The sequence below is a fragment of the Phalacrocorax aristotelis genome, chromosome 4 (assembly GCF_949628215.1).
Source record: "Phalacrocorax aristotelis chromosome 4, bGulAri2.1, whole genome shotgun sequence".
Classification (NCBI taxonomy): domain Eukaryota; kingdom Metazoa; phylum Chordata; class Aves; order Suliformes; family Phalacrocoracidae; genus Phalacrocorax; species Phalacrocorax aristotelis.
The window spans coordinates 14,966,172-14,989,458 of record NC_134279.1 but is presented as its reverse complement, the minus strand read 5'-3'; the positions used below and the strand labels follow the sequence as shown (position 1 = coordinate 14,989,458).

The 23,287-nt window shown below is 39.9% G+C and overlaps 1 protein-coding gene across 4 annotated transcripts in view; it reads right to left on the bottom strand.

The window, feature by feature from the left end:
• PTPN13 (protein tyrosine phosphatase non-receptor type 13) overlaps positions 1-15,254 on the bottom strand; it is a 134,871-nt gene extending 119,617 nt beyond the window's left edge. For 3 of the 4 annotated variants that reach the window (XM_075090348.1, XM_075090349.1, XM_075090350.1), the window contains exons 1-2: positions 15,112-15,193; positions 14,761-14,868 (exon numbers count right to left, since the gene is read on the bottom strand). The gene's annotated coding sequence lies outside the window, so the exon portion shown is untranslated. Of the gene's footprint in view, positions 1-14,760; positions 14,869-15,111 lie in introns of all 4 variants that reach the window. The other variant, XM_075090352.1, reaches the window with a different exon arrangement.
• Positions 15,255-23,287: the final 8,033 nt, after the last annotated feature.

Below are 23,287 nucleotides of genomic sequence, written 5' to 3'. Positions count from 1 at the left end.
AACTTTCCAGAGAAGTAACCTATTTAACTCCTACTTCTTGAAAGCACTTAGCTGCCGTTCAAGTGATATAAAAGATGTTTCCTCTTCCTGAAGTGATGCTGTGCTGAGGAGCAGACTGTTGGAAATCTGTTAACATTGTCCTTGAACAGGATACATCTCATTTTTTCACCAGTAACTGAGAATCTGTCAGTGTAATATAGTTTAGGTGAGCTACCAATAAGGTCCAGACAGGAACTATATTAAACAGTATTCGGTGAAACCAATAACAAAAAAACACCACCCAACTGGCTAGTATAGAAGATAATTGAGCTCTGTGTTAGATGCACACAGTGCAAACACTGAGATTCCTTCTTCTGCCTAACACTTGTTTGTCCCAAACACAGAATCTGTGACAACTAAGGTGATCATTTGTCCTCAAAGATGACAAATCCCTGGAATCCAATTCCTTCCATACTGATGCATACAGAAACTAATTTAAGACTGAAGTTGTATGTATTCTCTGCATACATACTCCCAACAAGTAACCAATTTGCAGGGCACACAAAAATCAGAGAAAGCAGAAAACATGCCGCATATACTTTCATGTTGTGAAACAGACCTGTTGCCCAGAAAAAGGAAGACAAGCTTTATAGGAAGGATAGTATTCCCTACTGGTTTATTACAGGATTTCCCAAAATTCTCAATCATCTGCTGCTGGTGTTTCCATACTCCAGTATTTCTCAAGCTCTCAAGCTGTTTAGGTTCTCTGTTAGATCTACCCTTAGCAGGGTTTCTAAGCACATTATTTGCAGGTACTGAATACTGTTTTTTTTAAAGGCAGACTTTCTTTATCCAACTATCCATAGTAGATCAATTTCCTGCAACTGATAACATACACCAGGATTTACCTACTGTTTGCCCATCTGACTCCACTCAACTCTGTGGTTGACCCTGAAGTGGTATAGACCAAGCATTGAGAGCAGTCAGTCCATGTAACAGCTATACCCAACTAATTTAGCAGCATGTCTAGAGATACCCATCAGTTGAAAGACTCCACACAAAACATGAAGTTTTTTGGTCATGGATGCTTGCTTTTTAAATGAGCTCTTTATGGAGGCCAAAACCTTCCCAAGCAGCTTATACTGTCTAGTTTAAATCCTACAATTAGGAGGTTTTAGCTCCAGATTAATTAGCAGACAAAGCCACTTGAAGACTTGGAATGCCTATGGTTAGGAAATCACAATCTTGCTCCAAAACATGAGTTGACACAGCACATATGGCTCTGTACTAAAATTATACAAGTTAATCAGAACCTGACCAGTTAGAGTCCCTCAACTTGTCACTCTGTTCACCACACTTCAGAAAAATATATATAATTATATACTGCATGATTCAGTATGCTGTTTACCACTTAACTGTTGACCATACTGCCCCTTGTTCACATTTCTAACACACACCCAATTTATGATTCATCTTAAATTCAGAGGCTATGCATAATTTATTCAGTCCTACAGCCATGATATTCTCTATGTCTTAACTGCCCTCAAAGATGATGTGATTATCAGTCCCTTTCCTTTTAGATGGGAAAAGATGCCATTTCTCTTTCACAAGAGGTTCATCTCCCTCTTCTTGCTGCCCAGCTTCTGCAAGTGTGGTTTACAAAACTCTTAAGACGACCTTCCACAGAAAACAGACTGCCTGATCTACAGTAAAGACAGAGAGATAGTCCATGACGTAACAGGTTTGATTTAACTTCACATACTAGAATGGACAAAGAATCCATCTGATAACTCTCTGTGCTCCATAATATTTTGGTACTTGGAGAGATTGCAGGACAGAACACACTACAGAAGATGGCATTGCCCCCCCTCCCCCCCCAAAAAAAAAAAAGAAAACCACAAAAAACCCCACCAAACCCACACCAGGAAAAACCAGATAGCAGCACCTCCTCCCATGACACATTGCCAAGCCCGCTGTCGCCAAAAAACAGAGTTCAGGCAATTTTTGCTTTGTCTGGATGACAAAAAACATTCATATTAATGGAGTTACAGGACAAAGAGCCATATTACACCCTTGGCTGGATAACAAGGACAAACTAGCAGAAACTTTTCCTCTATGGGCCTAGAAACCATGAGAGGAAAGCAAGTCACAGCCATCATCCCGTCATCTTTCTTTTAAGAACATACCTATTAACAATAATGGAGAGCTAGTCAGGCTGAGGACATACACAGATAATGCTTGCGTACAAGTTATGCTTGTGTACAAATTATACTTGCTGTACTGGAACAGAACCAAGCGGAAGGTAGTATTAACCTCTGGACCCATTGCTCTAGTGAGGGATTAAGTGAAAGGAGAATAGAAGGATATAGAACAGCGCTTGAATCTTTCATTGATGCAGCTAGACCACAGGGAGTTAGACCAGTTAAAGAAGGCATCAAATTTTGCTGCCTTCTCAATCAGTTTGATAATTCCATATATAGCAGCTTAACCTCATAACTCTTATTTCATGAAGACCAAATAAAACACTAACTAGAACCACCAAAAATAAAAAGAAACACCACACCAACACAAAAAATTTTCATCCCTCCAGAACCTAAGAGCTCAAGTCTGACACAATATGGTCTGTATACAACATCCCAACTTTCACCCTTTCCATGAATGGATAGAACTTTTACAATAATCCAAATTTTCTTCCAGTCCTGAACACAGTATTTCAATTTTAGTCTTGCAAACTTTAAAAAAATGGGTATACTATAAAAAAGTTATTTGCAATTTCAGTATATAAATGGCATAAACTTTCTATTATAAAGGGCAGCTTTTAAGAAAAAAATTCAAAATTCTGTGTGAGAAAAAAGACGGGCTGAAGCTCTTAAACTCCTGTTTCCATCTTTTATTACTAAACACTGTGGAAAAGAAGTGAAATAGATTATTCATTGATACGGCAGATTAAAAAATTCATAAATGTAAGGCTTTAAAAAAAGCACTTGGGCAGTAGTCTGAAACATATTTCAAAACTTTAGTGTGTTTTATCAATAGTTTTGAAACATCTTCTATTTTGACATACGTTGTTTCCCTACTATGCGTTTCCTATAAACTTTGCTTATAAAATACTGAATCTGAATAATACTTATCAAGTCAGACCAGTTGTATTAGTTTACCTCAAGCTGCACATGCTTATCTGAGAAAGAGTAGTACTAGACAATCAGTGAGAAGCATCAAGGGTTCACTACTTATGAAATACCTAGTTTAATATTAAGGGGGGAGGGGGGACGACAGGACAGGACCACACCCCACCCACACAAAACCAGGGAGGGAAGAAACAAAATTTTAAAACCTTGAGATTTAATTCTCAAAGACAGGAGAATGAAGTATCTTCTCAGTCCATAGCGGAAAGGACAGCACAGAGAGATGACCAAAAAGAAAGCATGCTTGCACAAAAGCATACGTAGTGTTTTAGCCAAAGAAGAAATACCCAACTTACAGAACAAGCAGCAGTTAGGGGCATCAGTAACTTTCACATAAGAAGAATAAATTTTTTTAAAAATCATTGCAGATTCCAAGTCTTGCTGGCAAACCTAAGGCATCCCCTTGACCATTACTAACCAATTACATAAGAGAAATACTTTTTCTGCAAATAACTTTAGTATTTTTATTATTTGCTTTACATTACTGGCCATTTTTCATCACTTATCTAGAAGCTGATTATTACCCCAGTCATTTAGGAGGAAACAAATGCATGGAACCATTTGCAGGCTGCATTTTAAAAAGGTACAGATTTACAATTGAAATTTTAAGTTTTGGCAAAAAAATTAACAGAACTAAGGTAGGCTTTGCCTTTTATCATGCTGATGAGTGACCTCTCCATTTTTTCAGTGATCTTCTTGCACAATAATCAGACTTCTGTAAAAGTGGCTGTAAGATCGCACCCCTTATTTTACACCAACAGCCTACAAACAGGCAATAAAAAAGCCCAAACCAACCAATTTCTCCAACTGATGGAGGGAAAAAAAAGGCAGGAGAAGGAAATCCAAACTTTCCCCACCCAGAAGTCACACGCAATTTACAGTTGTTCTGTATCAAAGAGCCTGCTGGTCACTAATTAGAGCTTTTGTCACCCAGAAAAATCTGAGTTCCACAAAGTCATTGAAAACTGTTTAAAGACAGTATACCTCAGGGTTCCAAAATTATTATAAAATGCAATCGCTCTTATTAGATGCATATTGCTTCTTGGCGTAACTGTTGTGTTGTGTTGATTCTTAACTGGTGTTAATAGCCTATTGTTGAAAATACATCATAAGCCTTGAAACAAATGTTGTCTACATAAAAAGTATATTTATACATAAATTAAAGTCTAGACAGGCAATAGTTTCTCTTCCACTTCTCCAAAACCACTGAAGAGGGAAGCAGAACAAAGATTTTGCATCATCAGTAGGCTTCCCAACCAGCAGTTCATACTACAGTGAAAAAGCTTAATTTTATGATCTTCAGTTCTTTAATATTCTCAAAGAAAAGGCAGTGGGTGGGACAGAATCAGTGAGAATTAATGCATATATCAAAGAGCTCAGTTAACAGCAAGCACAAAAATATTTTCTATAATATGGCAAACTATTCTGCATTGTGCAAGGACCAGGGAAATTTCCATGCACCACGTTAAATGCAATTTGCTGATTCTATTCTGCTCTTCAATACTCGGTACTGAAAGACACGATTTCTATCAGTGTCTGACAATATAATAAAACTAAAGGGTTTGCACTGAAAAATGTTCTTTTTGACTACTCTATCCTTATTTCAGCATGCAAGGCCAAAGTGCACACACAGCAAAACAGCACACATACTAGTATCAACAGAAAACAAGAATCTGATGTTGAGGCAAGCAAGAACAAAAAAGAATGCCTTTTATCATTGCAGAATGCTTTTAAGTTCTTAAGTAGCATGTTTCTCAGCTGTAAAGGAAATCAAGCTATTTATGTCTCCACAAGTTGTTTTACGTTGTGCTTTCCATGTGATACCACTTAAAATAACAATTACTTATGTAATCTATTTTATTATGTCATCACGTAGTGTACTTCCACCTTCCTCTTTATACACCAACGAACACTGCAACTGTAACTATGTGATATCACCAAGGTGGTGCTGTCTCTTTGTCTTGTCTTCCTGAGCAACTATTTTTACTCTAGAGTTGTATGCATGAAAATTTACTCCCTTGATTATCCATCAATTAACCCCTCCCTAAGGGGTCCTGAAGAAAACGGAATAAGGATTCCGTGACAAAGGATGAAAAACAAGCAAGGAACTGCAGCTTGAACCAGACAGCTCAATGTCCTGCTTATGTTTCTTCAGCTAGGTAGAATGTTCTCCCATCTTTCAAGTATAGCCATGACCTTTGCTGATGACTCTAATCCAGAGCACTGACCTAAATGCAACCAACATGCTGCTGTAACGCAGACTTTCGTGGACTGCACAGCAGTTCCCAGCGTTTGGACTCCTTCGATTCCTAGGGAAGTTCTTCTCCAAACAGCAAGCCAGCCCATGTGGACACACACAGGCTTCAAAGGCAGATCACAGAAGATTTCTTACTAGGTTCTTTTTTTAAAAAAAAAAAAGGTTAAAGAAGTTTTCCGTTTGGAGGAGCTTCCTATTTCTTTCGGTATTTAGAAGCCTAAGCAATGTTCAGGACAAGTAGTATTTTACTGGATCAGACCACCTCTCCCATTATCCTTCCTTGGCAATCACCAGTTTATTGAGCTCCTGAACTAGAAGTTAGAGCTGCACAGTCAAATCTAATAGTCATTAATGCTCTCTGTTCTGTTAATTTCTCTAATCCCTTTCTGAACATATTTACACTTTTACTCCAGGTGACATTTTGTTCCAGTAACACAGCTGTAATTAAGCAGTTCACAAAAGGTAACCTATCTTCTCAAATTTCACTAGAGAAGAACACGCTAAGGGTCTTGAACAACCCCATAATGCCTCACAACCAGCTGAGCTTTACCAGCCACTCAGCAGTAAATGTTTGCAGCTACCGAAAATAACAGAACATGTTTTTTTCCACTAACCTTTGCTGTGTGCATTACCACTACAGTAACTGACAAATCCAATCAGTCTTCCAGCATACAAAATATTTTCTATTCTGAAGACAATGCATGCAAATAAAAATATCAAGTGATAATAAAAATCTTTTTAGGCTTCTCCTCAGTATTTTGTGACAAAACAGCAAAAACAGGCCTAAGGTTTTCTTCCTTTACATACCATATTCCTCAAATTCAAAGAGAATAGAACTGTAGTAGGGATCAAGGAAAAAGGGAGAAAACTGCTCTTGCTGGAACTGTTTGCTAATAGATTAAACCAAACATTAGTGCTAATGTGATACAATGGTATAAAAAAACTACTGAAAACAAACACGAAAAAGTGTAAAAATTAACTCTGTGTTTATCACACTCTTCTGAAACACCAGTCTCGTAACAATCATCGTGAGCATGCATGTTTGAATTTGACGTAAAATAGCTTTGCAAAGCTATTTCAGTAATTCAGTTCTACACATTAGCCCATGTGCTTAAAGCTCCAGGCTGATTTGGCTGTTCCAGACATGTGATAACCTAACTGAAAAGCCACTCAATAAATGAGTCTATACAGCTGATGAAACAAACTTTCATCACTGCCAACTAGCAAATCTTTATAATCAGATGATCTTTAAATAATTTATTAAGGTCATTCAAGGGATTGCAGTGACAAGGCACACCAAAAAATTAAGCTGTTCAAAATTTAAGGTCCTTCGGAATTAGCTTGTTTTGCTACACATGTACATTTGCCAGATAAAGAGCATCAGAAGAAACCTCTTTCAGGAAACAGAAGTCTAATGTTTTGGTGTTTCCTCAGAAACTTAAAATGTCTATTTCTTGCAGTTCTTATGAAATGGATCATTATAGTGGACTTCCCAGGCAAAATTTCAGATTTTTGGAGTTTGAACAATCTTACAAAAAAAAAAGGATGAGAACCAATGGTTCTTAAAAAACCCTACAAAAAACCCGAGAGCGCAAACAAACAGAAAAACCACACCATACATCAGATAATTATTAACCCCTGAAGGCCTTAAACATGACCACTAAGCTGGGAGACCCAAAAGGACTTGAAAGTTCAAAGGTCTGAAAACTCATCCCAACCTTTATCAGGGAGAAACCTCAGCTCACAGAAGTCTCCACCACCAGCACATGAGATAAGAACATTCTGGCAAGTCCCATAAACCTGGACTAGAGGGAACTGAAGGTGCCCCAGCACACCTTGAATGAGCTCACGCTTTCTCCCCCCCTCCCCATCCTTTTTTACACTCCACACGCTGCCAAAAAGTACTGATTTTCTAACACTGTTTTCACAATCTAGGACTTCTAGGTCAAAGTCTTCCAGGTGCTCTACAGGTATATTCTACCTAGATTGTTAACAATTTCTTCCTTTTTCAGATACAAGCCTTTTAATATTTCACAACTACCATTCCTGTGAGGGAACACTTTCTTAGTTCACAGACATACAGATATATACTGCACTGTCTATTTTAATGTTACACATCAATAAGGATGTCAACACCTTTTGTATTCCACTTGCACCCTACACAAATTTCCAGTGAAATTAACAGGGAGATCCTCATTGCTCTTCAGAGTGTATCAGTTCAGATGCCAAACACCACCATGCACAAGTGTCAGTTACTTTTATAGAAAAATATAATTAATATCTTAATTTCCCCCTAGATTGCAACAATTCTTTTTAATATTTCAGTGGATTCATTAGATGTGTTATTTTTTGCTGCTACTCCTTGTACAGATTTCTAACACTAACCAATAAGCCAACTTCTTCTGCAAGTGTTTTTGAAGCTCTCCTTCAAAACGGTTAAGAGGAAATTCCTTCAAGTGCAGGGCACTGGTCTAAGAACAGTGAATAGGTGACTGAATATATACAAGAAGTCTAAAAGACAGAGTCTGCGAAGGCTGGACAAAATCTCTTTCCTCATAAAAACCTATCTAGGATGATAAATCCTTAACTGAAAAGTGCAGAGAAAGCTTATTGACAAATAAATCTCTGATCAATACATGCATACAGACAGTACTCCCTTATTTCCTAGAAGTCAAATTAATGTGAAGAAGTCCAATTTTGAGATCTACAGAAGATGAAAGCGAACTGGCTTCAGAAGAACAAATGAAGAAAAAAAATGCACCTCAATCATTGAAAAACAGTTAAAACATACTAAGGCACTTGAAAGAAATACCATAACAAAACCTCTGAAGGAAAAAACAGTATTTATCACCTGTTGAAACATACCATTTCAGGAACTTACATATAGTCTTTAATTAGGCTGCTGGAGGGATAACTCTACATAAACCTAACCACACAATTGTCCAGTCAGCGATGTATACTACAGAGATGTCTCTCAAAGTAACACATATGCTGTTACTCACTGACATTAAAAAGTAAAGAACAAAAGTAGCACTTGTACTACTGTATTGACCGTTTGCTTGCCTGGGATTTAAACCCCCAAGTTAATTCACTGAAGGCAAATACAGCTTCACATTGACTCGGGAACAGGAAGCTATTATTTCACTGACCATAATCCAAAGCACTAGGAAGAGATTTTCCACTTACCGATTTTACAGTAGATGGTAAAAGGCAAAATGCCTGCCCCCTTTCCCTTCTCTAACTTTTCACTTTACTGAAACACTAAATTATGCAAAAAGATAAATGGGTAAAATCAGTAATATAATGCTGCACTTGATGGATTGTGACAAGAAGGATCAGCAAGATTTTTTTACAGTACTGATACTCTGAGGAGCAAACAAGGTAGAAAATTTATATACAGTTTAACTATCTACGTGTGACAGGGATAAAAAGCTAAATACTCTTTTTTTTCATGTCTCTATTACTTAAGGCAATAGGCAAGTCCAAATCTTTCATCATTACAACCAGGCATGACTTTGTTAGAAAGCATAACTATTTCTAACGGCTTAAATTTCAAACTCTAATTTAGCCCCCTCTCTAGTCCATTAATCTTTTAAAGTTACAATATATAGAAGCGGTTAGCATAAAAAGTCAACAACCCCATCAAGAAAGATGGGACACATTTAACACCAAATAAGGTTGCTTACAAGTCTGAAATTTTGTAGTTAATGTTTCAACAGCAATGTCCTGTGGGTCTCTGAATACCTGCTGTGCAGCAGACATGGCTTTACAAGTCAAGTTCCATTACCTTTCCCTGGTGACCCTAAGTAAGCCCTGGAACCACCAGCATCACAGGTTTATTGGGTTTTTCATGCCCTCTTTGTAGACACTCATGTCTATACAAAAACTTGAAAATACAGTAGCCAATCTACACACGCTATTGAGATGCTAAAGAAATTAATATTAAAAAGGGAAAAATCCTCATCTGAGACATAAAATTAATCACTGGAACCAATTCTCCTGCACAAACAGGGAGCTGCAAATGAGAATGTCTGTAACCCTTGAGATAATGAGATAAGCCATGTTCTGTCTGTACTCAGTAATAACTTAGAAAGCCTTTGCACTCAGTTCCTCGGGTTTCTTCTGTAACAAGTTTTGAGGGCCTGCCCACTACCCAACTACAACACTAGCTGTTACACGAATGAAAATAAAGACAGACTACAGAATGGACATAAGACTCAGAGAACCTTACATCTCCAAGCATGCAACTTTACTGTAAATATTATTTATGTTAACAACTCTTCATGCCTTTCAATGTCAATTTTGAAATAGCATCGAAGTCAACAGAGAACAGAACAATTTTTAATACCCTGGCATAACTACACTATTGCAGTGAACTAGTATCATTAGTTTTATATGGCACACAGCAGTGGTGATAAGATTCTAACTTACAAGGAAAACCTGCTAGGAAGATTACTGTCATCTGGCTGCTAGAGAACAACAGCTGGACCTACACACACACACATATATGTATGTAGTCAAAACAGCTTTTACAGCTGTTGTGATACTGGATATGGAACACAGGAGAACCTGGTATTTCCACTGATTTATCCAGTAAGATAAATTTCATTATGATGAAAAGCACATTCTATCTTCAAAACATGAGGAATTTGTATGATCTAATAGCTTTCTCCCCTCGACCAATTATAGAGCAACAAACAAAACTGGGTTTCAGGGAAATATCTGATGGGAAAGAGCCTCTGTTTAAGTTCTCTTACTTAAGAGAGTTAAACAGGAGTGTTTCCTGTTAAACTCAGCATCAATTTCAAGCTTACAGCACAAATACAAATCACCTGCAACAACATTGTTCAAGAAAAGTTACTCAAGTAGCCTTTCAGCTCAAGATTTTTTTTCTAAATAAAACAGACTTCATATATGCCACTTCTGAGGTACCCCTCTGCTCTTTACTAAGACAATTTTCAAGAAACAAAAAAAATTTCTTTATCCAGATTGGGCAGAACACCCCAGAAAACCATGCCCTGCCCCTGACAAGCTAGAAGCACAGAGAAATTGAGTGTCTTTTCATCTCAGAGCCTACTGAAAAAAGTGCTAAGTGGTTTTCAACAGCGTTGGATTAGTTCATGAAGAGGCTTATGTTCAACTCCAAACTTGTGCACCTAAATTTTCATAATTTTTAGGTCAGTCAGTTCTTCTCCCCGTGCTTTACTTCCAGCTATGAAATGGGAAATAAAGCTTCCGACTCTTTTCCAAGTGTCCCATCTCATCTAATTTAAAAGACTGTTTGAAGCTGGAACAATGAGCTGACAACACCACCTAGTCCTGTATCTCACATTACCCTATGATCTACAAACCCTTAGTAACACTCAACATCCTGCAAAACTACAGTATTACCTACAAATACCAGCAATCAAAAAATCAGCAATTTTAATACTGTCTCCTTTAATTCTTGACATATTACTTGCAGACATTTCTGTGGCATATTAAATTTACACATAAATGATAAAGAACAACAGATGAAACCCTGAGAACAAAGCCTTCTCACTTCTGTTATTCTTCCTACAGAGTTTCATAAGCTAACTAGAGCAGATCTCTATCCTAGAAATTGGATTTCAAATTCACAAGGCATATCATCATCCCAGGGTAGCCTACTCAATTCATTGCCTTTTATGAAAGCATTTTAATAGATAATGATGCACAAAGAATATGCCTAGTTGTTCACCAGGTATTTAACTAGCATAGGAGACAGAGAAGCCCGGACAAAATAAAAATGGCACCAAAGAGTCATCTTCTGCCCTTCCCATCTGTAAATGTCAGCTTCCTTTTCTACACTTCAGGAGGAGGTGGGGCTGGGAAACACTTCTTTCAGAAGTTCCACCCTTCTTTACAGATGCACAGATTTCATTAATAGTTAACTGGCGACATACACACAATTAATTTATTCTGGTATTCATAGCCTTCCATCCATGCTTGTCCCACGGTAAGTGACAGCTTAGGGCAACTGCTTACAAATATTTTCTGCACCATGACACGCTATCCTAAGACTTGCTTTTCAGTCTCTCTGTCTCCCTGACTAGCTCATTTTAAATCCATAAAATTCCAGCCAGTTTTTCTGCAAGCAGAGAAAAAAACCAAGGGTGACTGAGAGCCTTGGTCTACTAACCAACACTCCCTCTCAAATGTCCAAACGCAGCAGCCAGATCAATACTTACATGTTCTTAGGTTTAACCCACTCCTGGTGAAATCACTTTGAGTTTTACCAATATCACCAACAGGGCTTGCCACGTGAGCAAACTGAAAAACTCTTCAAAAGAAAGTCACTCCCCTTCAAGAGTTGACCTTATTCAAGTTAATAAGTCTTGACAGGTGCTCTGGAACAACCCCTAGAGAGACTCTTAAGTGCAAGGTCTCCTTAACTGTGAAGAACTTGGAACAAGAGGACGTCTATATGAACCAGGCCCTCTGGGCCATACTGTCATGTATTTCAACATATAAATATTAGAAGCCATTTAATGTACAGCAGTATTCAGACACTTCGGCGATAAAGAATAGCTTTGTCCAGTTGACTGGCACTTCTACAATAAACTCCATTTAAGAGTCTGCCCAGCCTCATTTTATCTGTCTAACTACTTACCTCTCTTGCAGGAACAGTGTGCTATTAAGGTTTGCTGATTAAGATTTGAAGGCACTTTGAAGATTTATTATACTACACAACTGCTAATTATTATTGTTCATACCTGCATTTGGTTGGGAGGAAAATAGCTATGTGCCAAATAATTTCTGTTCCATGTGTAAAAGTGAAAATACTTGCTTTGTTTTGCTCTTTAAAAAGTAAGCAGATAAAAGACTGCATTTTAATTTGCAGTCCTTCACCAGGGTACTTACTCTATATTTCTAAGAGCCACATGGCTGAAAAAAAATCCCACCATAAAGGAAAAAAAGGCAAAGCAACACAACACCTTCCTTCCCACTGGAACAGGCAAACCCACCATTTGTGCCTTGGTAACTTCCCACCTGCAGGAATGCAATCTCCTCCCCTTTCCTAGGCTTCTTCACTACTTCCCTTTGAGGCATCTAAAATGACAGTGCTATGCACAAGTTATCACAGGCTCAAGATGACCAGTTATAGCGGTTATTTACCACTCATCCATATCACAGTCCATTTTTACTTTCAAAAGCCTGTGAAGCTCTGAATAGACTACTGGATCCCATCCTCTCCACACACTCTTGTTATCCTGGTGCTGTGCACTTTCTTATCCTTTAACATTCAGCCCATACTTCTCCCTCAGATACTTCCTTGTTTCATGCATGCTCCTCCATCCACTCAAGTGTCCTTGAGTCTCTGGCTCTCATAACCTCAAATTCCACTTAACAGCAGTCTCAGAACAAACAGATTTTTCATTTTAATTAAGCTGCTATAACAACACCCTGTAATACAGCCTGTCTCCTTTTATATCTGGTAAATTCAAAAGTACTTACTTTTACTGTTCCTTTAACTTTAAAAAAAATCACACATAAAAAATTCAATACAAAACCCCTCATCTACAAAAGGTTCAATTGTTTTATCACGCAACAGCAAAAGAAAAAAAGGTTTTGTTATGGGAGAAATATATGTTATGTGCTTTTCCAACCATCAGAAAGGATTGTTAGGTTAAAAACAGGTAATAAAATATCTTAAAAAGTTAGACTGTAGGTTTTTCTACCTCTTGCTGTCATTCTTTTCTTACCTTAAATTACTGCTTACATTTAAAAACTGTTTATGGAAAGACATGCTTGTTGGCAGATTAAAAAAAGATACTCCAGATGAAATACCCAACGTGAAAGCTGAACAGATAAATACGCTTGTTAGAACTAGGAGTGGTAGCAAATTCTGTTGTAACTGCGCTACCAGAAGATTCTAAGACTAGATTTACTCTTTCCTCATCAGTATTTCTTGCACAAGAAATAAATTAGTTGTTTTTCTATTTGTATCTGTATTCTGGTTGATTCTAATTCTTGCAGAAATTACTTTAAAATGTATTTCTGGTCATCCAAAGGCAAACTTGCACAGGCTGAGTATCAGTCGGAGACCTGATGCATTATTTCAACACAGAAAGCAGTCCTGCTCCAGAGTCATTACTTTAGGTATTAAATGTCATTGCTTCACTAGCCTGAGCTCGAACAAATGACCTGAGAGTCAAGACACCTAGAAACACCTGTATTCAGTGACAGCTTTTTCATATGAGGTTCAGCCCCCAGGAGAACACCTGTGTATTCTGACCCAATTTCACTGTACAGTTCCATCAAACATGTTCTCTTCCCACTGAAAAGGCTTCATGAACTGATCATGGTTACTGCCCCAGCTAGTTCCACATGCAAAGACTTTCATATTCTCATATTCCCTTCTCCAAAACTCACACCTTAATAAGATGGCTAGACACAGATTACCTGCAAACAACCTTACAGTTTTCATGTCCTACGTTTACTGCTGATCCCACCTACAAAACCAAACCGGTTCCCAGATGTTTCCCCAATAAACAGGAGGGGTACAGAGCAGCTCCTGGCGGTTCCCTATGAAGTCACTGCCTTTGTTGTTTTAAACATGCAATTTAAAGAGAATGACACAATCTAGAATATGAGAGAGATTATCCTGCGGTCTGCGGAGGTGTCGATTACTGGGAGATAAAAAGCCAATGAAACCTACGCTATTTCTCATCACTGGCCAACAGATCTATACTTCATTTCTGCTCCTCCAGAAACGTTAATAAGGCAGAAAGTTTCCCTATTAAGGAGTTCGGGGGGTTGCTTTGTTTGGTTTGCGTATGCAAAAACGAGCCCTTCGCCGCCGGCAGACGCAAACCCCCACGCGTGTACTGCTGTTACTGAAACCCCAGCTCAACCCCAGAGGCGACCCGGGCAGGAAGTCCTAGGGGAGAACCGACACCCCCCGCTGCGGTTTGCGCGGCCTTTCCATCCCTCCGCCCACGGTCCACGGCGCTGCGCGGCCGGGGCTGCCACCCTGCGCAGACACCGCAGAGGCGCGGAGCTCCAACCTGCGGGCCTCCAGCCTGCCGCGGACCACCGCGGGGCCCGCCGCCCGCCCTCTGTAGTCCGCTCCCTCACGGCGCTGCCGCCGCCAACCCGCGAGGGGCGAAGCCGCCCCGCGACAGAGGGGCCACGCCATTAAATGGCCACCGAGGGTCGTCTGTCCGCAGCAGCCCCCCACCCCACCGCCGTGAGGGAGGCCGCCGCGACGCTCTCTCCCTCCCCGCTGCCCTCCCCCAACGGCCCCGCACCCCCCGAGCGGCTGCGAAGGGCTCCGCGGCGCGCCGAGGCGAGCGGCCCGGGGAGCAGCGGACTTACCGGCCGGTCCAGAGACGCCGTTCGCGCATGCAGGGCGGTGATGGAGCCGAGGAGCCTGGAGCTTCGCCCTCCCCCGCACCAGCGCTCGCCTAAGGCTGTGGTCAGTACCTGTAAGGGAGCGCGGGGAGCAGGTCAGAGGGCAGCAGCATCTCCACCCGCGCCGGCCGCCAGCCCCGGCGCCCCTCTCCCGCACGGCGCGGAGAGGGCGGGAGCGGCGGCGCTCTCCGCCCCGCGGCTCCCTCCCATCCCTCCCTCCTCCCTTTCTTCCCTCCCTCCTCCCTTCCCCTGTGCCCGGGCGGCCCGCCGCCAGCGACCACCCCTCCAACCCGGCTAGCGGGCGCGGGTACCCACCGCGGCCGCCCGGCTCCGCCGTCCCGGCCCTCCCGCCGCCCGCTCCTCTCCACGCCCCTCCGTCGGCCGCTGCCCCCTCAGGGCCGCCAGCAGCGCGGGGAGGCGGCCGCGCAGCCGCCCTCCGCCCCCGACGGCCGCTCCCTCCCTTTCGCCCCCGAGACGGCGGGGAAGCTGCTGACACAAGCCTGGCCCCACCCTCTCCCTCAGCGCCCGCCCCGGCCCTGGCACCTTCCCTCCCTCCGCGCCCCGCCCGGCCCCGGCCCGCCCCCGGCGTCCGGCCGGAGCTCGGAGGTAACTTGAGAATTGACTCTCTTAGGGATAAACTACTGCGCTATCTGGTGACGGCAACGTCTGCTTGGCCCCAAGGCGGGTTTTTTTCGGGGATGATCGTACTTTTGGCGGCTCCCAGTCCTTGGCGCTTAAGCTGGCAGTCTTGGTTCTCTGTTACAGGAATCCCGTATCCTTTCCACAGTCACCTGTCCTTAAGGGTGCTGCAGGGATGGGGAAGCCAGAGGGGAGCCATCCATGAGCAGACGTTTCGTTTGTCATCGCTAAAACCGCTGCTATGTTGTTGGGGGGGCAGGGTTGCACAAAGCAGACTTACACAAACAAAAGCCTTAATGGCAAACTTTGCAAATATGGCTGATTGTTTTCAGCCTGTCAGACAAATTCTGGTGAGGAAAAGGTCTGCTTGGCTAGGTGAAAAGTTGTTAAAAATAAGGCTTCTTTTTCCACTTTGTGAGAACCGCTGCGGGGATGCACTGACCACTTGTGCCGTGGGGTTGGATCTTCGCTGGTGGGTTCCTCTGGGGTTTCTGCGTGAGCTCCCTCCTTTGTGGAGTGGAGACAGACAGTGAAAGGAAATGGTCACAGGATAGGAAAAGTACTTCTATTTGCAAAGAATACTGTCACCACAGATGTGGCCCCAAATTCAGGCTATGCGAAAAAGAACTTTTTCAGAATGATAGTCTAGGAGAATCATTTCTGTTAAAAAAGTGTGGAAACAGTTGCTTTAGAATAAATAAAAATATTTGGCTGTAACTGTTTCATAGCTAAATACCAATTCCTTTGTACTAACTAAAGTATTAAGGACTAAACATGAAAGTGAGTCTGCCATAAGTAATAGTGTCAGTGACTTTGTGTAAGTTGTAACAAAAATAAATTAGTAGTATAACTAATTAACATTTTAAGAGGCTACAGTGATCTATGTTAGTTATGTAATTTAAATATTATCTTCTTGTAATACAAGTTCCTTAGGTTGATAACTACTTACATTTTAAGGTGAACTGAATATGTTGGTATCCACATTTCCAACAAGAGCTCATTTTGGTCTCTATACCTTTACACATTCCGTGGCAAGACCCCACCTCCTCTTTCTACAGGTTAGTGTCTTACTGAAATAATTTATTTTTATGAGTGTTGATGATCTGTAGTAGGTTTTATCCTAAAACTCTGCTTCCATGCCTCAGGTCAATTTATAGTTGCTGTAACCCATATTGCTATATATTCTATCTTTTTTACTGTGTTTGAAGATGGGGCACAGAAAGAACTCTTTGTAGGAATATGTTTTTTTGCAGAGATATCTTATTAGTTCAAGTAAACAGAATGAGTAAAACAGGACTTACAGATGTGTTAAAACCCAACCTACATAATAAGGCAATATTGTCTTCTTATACTAGAATATGCTTCTGAATATAGAGTCTCCTCCCCAAAAAGTCACCTCCCTTAAAGGACTGCATATTTGATTGTAATTTACTTTCCTCTGAAGAAGTTTTGGTTCCTTGTTCTTCATTCTCTAATGAGCATCTGTTTGGGACAGCATTTTCCTCAGCCTTGTAAATGTATGTGAATGCCTTAACAATTATCTCATTAGACTGTTTGTTTATTTTTTTAAAATTAAACTTCTTCAACAAGGAAGCTTGGAGCATTGAAAAATATAATTTCCATCTTCACCTACTGTGCATTTTACAGGGATGCAAATACACAGAAAACGTTGCCATAACTTTAGAAACTTCTTACATCACTGACTAAAAGAAAGACATAACACACTGTGCACAAAGACTGATGCCCTGGACTGCCTTTCCTTTGGAAAAATGAAATGGCTTTTGTCAGTGTGTTACTTCTGCCATTTGTCATGAATGCAATGTACATTTACTGCAAATACTGACATGCCAGTACTTAACTTAATAGATTCCTGAGTGTGACTTTTTCCTTAGCTGTTCAGAGGAAGTTTCCATGCTAACCAGACTTAGAAACTTTACATTTTCCTCTGCAGAGAGTGTCTGGCAAATAAATATGCTCCACCATCAAAATCTTGCATCATTTAGTCATAACTTTTCCTTAGTGTAGTGCAACTTCACTTAGGGAAAAAAAAGCCAAATTACATTATCTACTGTTCTTGTTGAAACTTCCTTAATAAACAGGTGTGCCTCTATGTCTAAACTGGGGGATTCAAGAGCACCTCCAAGTTCCTCATTTGGGATGCGTGTCTGGCCACACCTTGACTGCATATTAGGACAAAACCTGTACATAAACTAGAACCGTCCCTTAATCTCATGCTTATGGGTAACTGAGGACTCAAAAATTGTGTGGCACGCTGCAGTGTACATGTACACTAAACTGCAGGGTCAGTTTAGAGGAAGACAAAGTCTGACTATTCACACTTTGTGACTACTGACAACCATAAAAAACAAAGAAAGAAGAAAAAAGCCCAACAAAACTGCATCTTAGGGCAATTCACACACAAGTTCTTGGCCCACAAAGCACCTTCTTTCTGAGTCAGACTGTATTAGGGTATTAGATGTTGTCCTTATATTATTAAAAAGATCCTAAGGAAATGACATGAGTTGCTCAGAAAGAAGCAGCAAAGATAAATAGCTACCACAGAAATTAAATCTTTGAGAAAGGTTAAGACTCAGTACAGTGACTTCTGGGATTTTCAAAAATGACAATTAATTTTGGGTGTTTCCCAGTTTTGGTGTCCAAACAGGGACCTTATTTTCAAAAAGTATACAATAAGTGGTGTCTGAAGTTTGGCAGCTTGATTCACAAATCCCTTTAGAACTATTAGCCATTACATGTTCTTTGGCTGAATGACAATAAAGGGACAGGGAGAACACTGCCTACAAACATTTGATAAGGCTGAATGTCAATGAGAGGAAGTAAGTATTTTGGTCCCCATCTGCAACAAAATCCATCTGTTAGGCTAGTGCCAGTGAGGTTTAAACTCTGCTTGTTGGTCCTATATCAGTACAGTTGCAGAAAAGAGGCCTGAAACATAGTTGGGAGTATAGTAACGTATGTACCTTGCAAACCAGAAAAAAATTAGAGATTTTACTAGGAAAATATTTCCTACACTAAGACTTACAGCTCTTGAGGACAATCTTCAAGAAAATCTAATTTACAGAAGCTAATTAGCTTTAGATACTTAAAACCAGACTGGTTGAAATAGTAGTAAATATACAGTAGAGAACAATCTTGCCCAGACAGAAAGTACTTGTTCAAACAGGTCCTTTCTGCATTTAACTTCAGAGTCTATCTTAATGAAGGTTTTGTTTGGGAGTATTATAGTCAAGAGTTAGAGCAGCGGAAGAGAGACATTAAAATGTATAGGGAGAGTAGGAGAAAAGGAGTTGGTTTTATTTGAGATTTGAAATGAGATGAAGGGTCACCAAGGCTGAGAAATACACAAAGGCTGTCCCAGACTACAGCCTGTTTGAAGAAAAGGCTCTCACATCAACAGTAGCTAGATTGTGTGGAGGGACAGACCAAAGTCTAGACAAGTTGTGGCAGGGGGAGAGGGGCAGAGAGAAGAGAGATTTTTTCCCCCAAATTGTAGTGTTTCTATAATTCTGTAATTGATGACGCTTGGCTGACCAAATTTTAAAGGCCAGGCAGACAATTTGGATTTTGAGTATTCCTTTGTTGTAGCTCTTCAAAAGCACTGTGTTTATCTTCAACAAATTCATTGCGCTACTCCTGCAACGCAACTTAGCACAATCCTGTGTGCAAGTGCTAGTATGATTTTCGCTGAACACAGCAAGAGCTTTATAGTTCCCTTAAACAGAGAAGACTCTGACTTGTACAAATGACAGCTTTGTATTTTGCAGTGATCTTCAGTACTCACATGTCAACAAGAAATTCTGCTTACTTATTGATAAATTCTATAATTTGGGGGTCATCCTTTATTTCTGTTTTTAATGTCATGCCATGGAAGTTGCACAATGACAGTTTCAATAAGCGAATGTCTGCAGGCATCTAGCATGTAGATCCCCCATTTACAGCTCGTGCACTATTTTATTGCACTTCCAGAGCTGTTGAAATTCCTAAGGTGACTCACATGATTTTTTTCTGCTTAATCAAATCTCACTTTTCTGAGGTGATAGAAATAACTGGAAACTAAGTTTTTTATACTGCTTCTTAAGGATTGCAGTTTTGCTATTTTTGACTAGCGATTACATGCATGTTCTTAAACCTAATTGGAAGGGATAGGAACTGAATATATTAATTGCAGTACCTTTCTTTAGAAGGTAGCAAAAACAGTAAAAGAAATACAAATCAAGTTAACGTAACCCAACTTTTTTCCAGAACTTAACCACTGATTCTCTTTGTTGACATCCAGGGGAGTTTTTTGCGGTTTTTGTCATTGATAACATTCACTCGGGGACACTGGTTGTAGCAACAGTGTAACAAATTCTCTGGTCCTGGAAATAGTGCTTAGTATTTTCTTTATGCTTTTTATCTTTTCAGGGACAAAACCTGGGTCATTGTATTTTTTGGTAGCAGCAAAGCATGCATAAAGAGATGGCTGACATTATAGATGATGAAATATCTCAGTAAAGATTAAAAAACCCATGGATGAAGAGATAAGAGACACTGATGCAAACATGTCTGTGAAACAACCAGCAAAAAAAGGCTGAAGACTCCAGGGAAACCAAGTGAGAGAAACACAGAATTAAAGAAGTACAATCCCTCTAAAAACTACTAAAATAAGTAAAAAAAGTCAAAAGAAAATAAGAAAAAAATAAGAAAATACATCTAATGCCTTAGAAATATTGTACTCCCTTTAACAATGCTACAATTTATTTCCATACTCACCAAAATCACTTCTACCTGTAAATCTCTCCAGGGTATCATTCTCTACAGGAGTTCCACCAGAGTGAGTCCAGAGTAATTACATTGAAATCTGCAGAATTACTCCAGATTTACACTGATGTTATAGTGACCATAATCTGACTCTACAGGGGACAATTATTGTTTAGCTTACTCCATAAACTACTATAATTTATGTTTCTACTCACATTTGCCATAAAAAGCTGAGAATTAATTTGACCAAAAAGCTGCTTTGTCCATAAGAAATGCCTCTGTTCTTATGTAAGAATAAGGATTAATTTAATGTACTTTTTAAAAGTTTTTGTGCAAATCAGAGCTTTTAAAAAGCTATGTGCTGTGATATCTGATTATATTTTTTTACTTAATCAAACAAAACTTATTTTGTCAAACTAAAGGGACTGAGTTCCACCCCAAAAGTTGCAACCTTTTCACAGTTATGCCCACAAAAGTGGGTTACTTTTAATTTTATTGGAATAACTATATCCTTGTGCATTTGAGCAGGCATTTTTTCAGGACTTTACCCTGTTTTCTTAGTTGCTTACTATCACCGAGCTTTCCTGGTAACATTACTTTTTTTTGTAATTCATTACCAATTAGTTTTGCTCTCATGGATTTTAAATCAAGTGTCTTTTTTTAAAAAAAAGACACATCCTTTTGAAGAATATAACTCTTCACACAGAGTAAGTGGCATCTCTCTATTCTGGTAAATTATATCTTCAGTAATACATACACCAGCCACTCTAGCTGACTTCTGTGAGAACTGCATGTGAACATCTGTAGAAGTTTCATATTTACTTTGGTGATTAAAAGAATTTTATTAATATAATTATATAATAATTATCTGACACTTCTTTCCTACTGCTTTGTTAACTGGAAATTATTTTTGAAGTATGAAGCAGATGAAGCAGTATGTTGGACAGTCATTTATGTTGCTGTTGTACTATATATTTCCACAACCGGAAATCTTAACAGAATTTATAGCAGTCATTAGCCCCAAAAAGAAATTTCTTTAGTATCCCCTGGCCATAAATTACTTTTAGAACAAGCAGAGATGGAATACAGTTTGCAATAGAAACATGCCCCTGGAAGAGTTTCTCGCTTCTTGAAACCAGATCATTGTTTAATATAGGGATAATTAATTTATAGGGATAAAGGGAACAGTTGACAGTTTGGCTCAAGTGTAAATGAAGCACTTAATTTTCAATTCTGGCTTTATAATCCCAACTATATATTTTCATGTGTCATTCTATGTCTGGTAATATTTTGACATCTGTAACTCCTGTCTCTTGAAGCTTTCAAAGCAGGTCAATATCCTGATACGCTAAATCTCACAATGCACATGGAAAGGTGATATTATTCACATTTCAAAGAAGGAAAAACTGAGGCATGACCTGATATATTCAGGGTTACACAGGAAGCTTGGTGCAAAGCACTGGAAGTTTTGCCTTCCAGTCCCGCACTCTTCCTACAGAAGACCTGGTAGTCCAGAAGGAATCAGACTCCTGCTCTGGAAGGTTTTCTTCTGGCTACATGTAGCAACAGTTATTCATCTATTTTCACTTCATTACCTTTCATAATATGTCCTGTTCTATTTTGAATTTAAAACATGCCCTTTTCTCCCTGCAACTATGGAGATTGTTAGGTAGAAGATTATCTTATTTAAATTTCAAAGGGCTGCTTTGTGAAATACTTCCTTATGGTGGAACCACTAGTTTATGCTTTTAAATAAAATCTTTACTCAGCATGTTTAGAGATTACAGGGCATCGCACACAAGGAGCATTTCAGGCTACATTTGCAACAGAATTTAGTATGTTCAAGTGCAGTCAGAGTGTAAGAATGTTCTGATCTTTTGAGTAACTTCCATTGTTCTGAGGTTGCAACTCTTTGGCTTGACACTAATTTACCCGTGCCAACTAAAAATCAAAGAAACTGTACCTCATTCTCTTTGTTTGGTAGATTGTATTTTTAAAACCCCAAGCATAAAATGTACTGTGTATACTTATCACAAGACTAATTACAATCCAACTACTTTGCACACACAGAATTAATCTTATTATGTCAATTACAATCAGTCATCGTCATTAACCATGAAACAATGGCTGAATGCATTAATAGAAGAAATAGCAATACAGAGTGGACCAGTGTAACAGCATGTGGTGGTACCTTTCTTTTCATACCATCATTAAATTCCCAAGTACTTCATATTTCCCCAGTGAACCACAGCAGTCCATGGCATGATAACATCAATGAACAAAGATAGAGGTTGTACACCAACAAAACCACCAAGTGTTCCTGTATCATGCATCCAGGACGGCACATACACCCTGAACAGGTGAGGAGAATTCAGGCCTTAGCTGCTTCTTGCTCCTTCTGCCTGCTTTCCTCCCGACATAAAGATTGCCAACTGAAAGCGAAAGCTGCTGGGGCTAGATGCATAGCTAACAAACTGGGTATGCATTGCAAAGGTCAGGGCACCTAGCTGGAATTTGAGTTGCTGGGGATGAGCTGGGTGTATGCTGGGGGGCCTATGGAGGGAGGAGTGCATGGGAGGGCTGGGTGTAAAGCCTGTGACAGGAGAGCAGAGCTGTGTCACTGGGGTCGGAACATGGGTTGGCATGGCAGATTGAGGGGCATGTCAGGCTGCTGTCAGACAGACCCTTATTTGGTAACAAGGCTTGAAGCACAGTGCTTGTCTGCCATGTTCACAGCAGCCCTAGAGGCAGGCACATCCATGACAGACATAGAGTCGGGAATGGGAAAGTCCACTAATTCAAGGGACTGCTATGTGGCTATGTGTCTGGACAGCACAATCTGTGCCATGACATTTGAGTGATGAGAAAACAGAGCCACTGGGGTGACGTTATCTGTCTTTTGTTACCACTGGTACAAAGACAAACCTCATTCTAAAATGATAGTCCTCAAAGAAGCTTTTTAAAGTGTTTAATTACCATTTAAACAGAAAATGTGTAATATGTCTGTTTCTTGTACTAGGATTTGTGTTGTCCACATCTCTGTGTAATTTATCCCATTGCATGGAAATAGAAAATAATAGTGCCCCAGGGA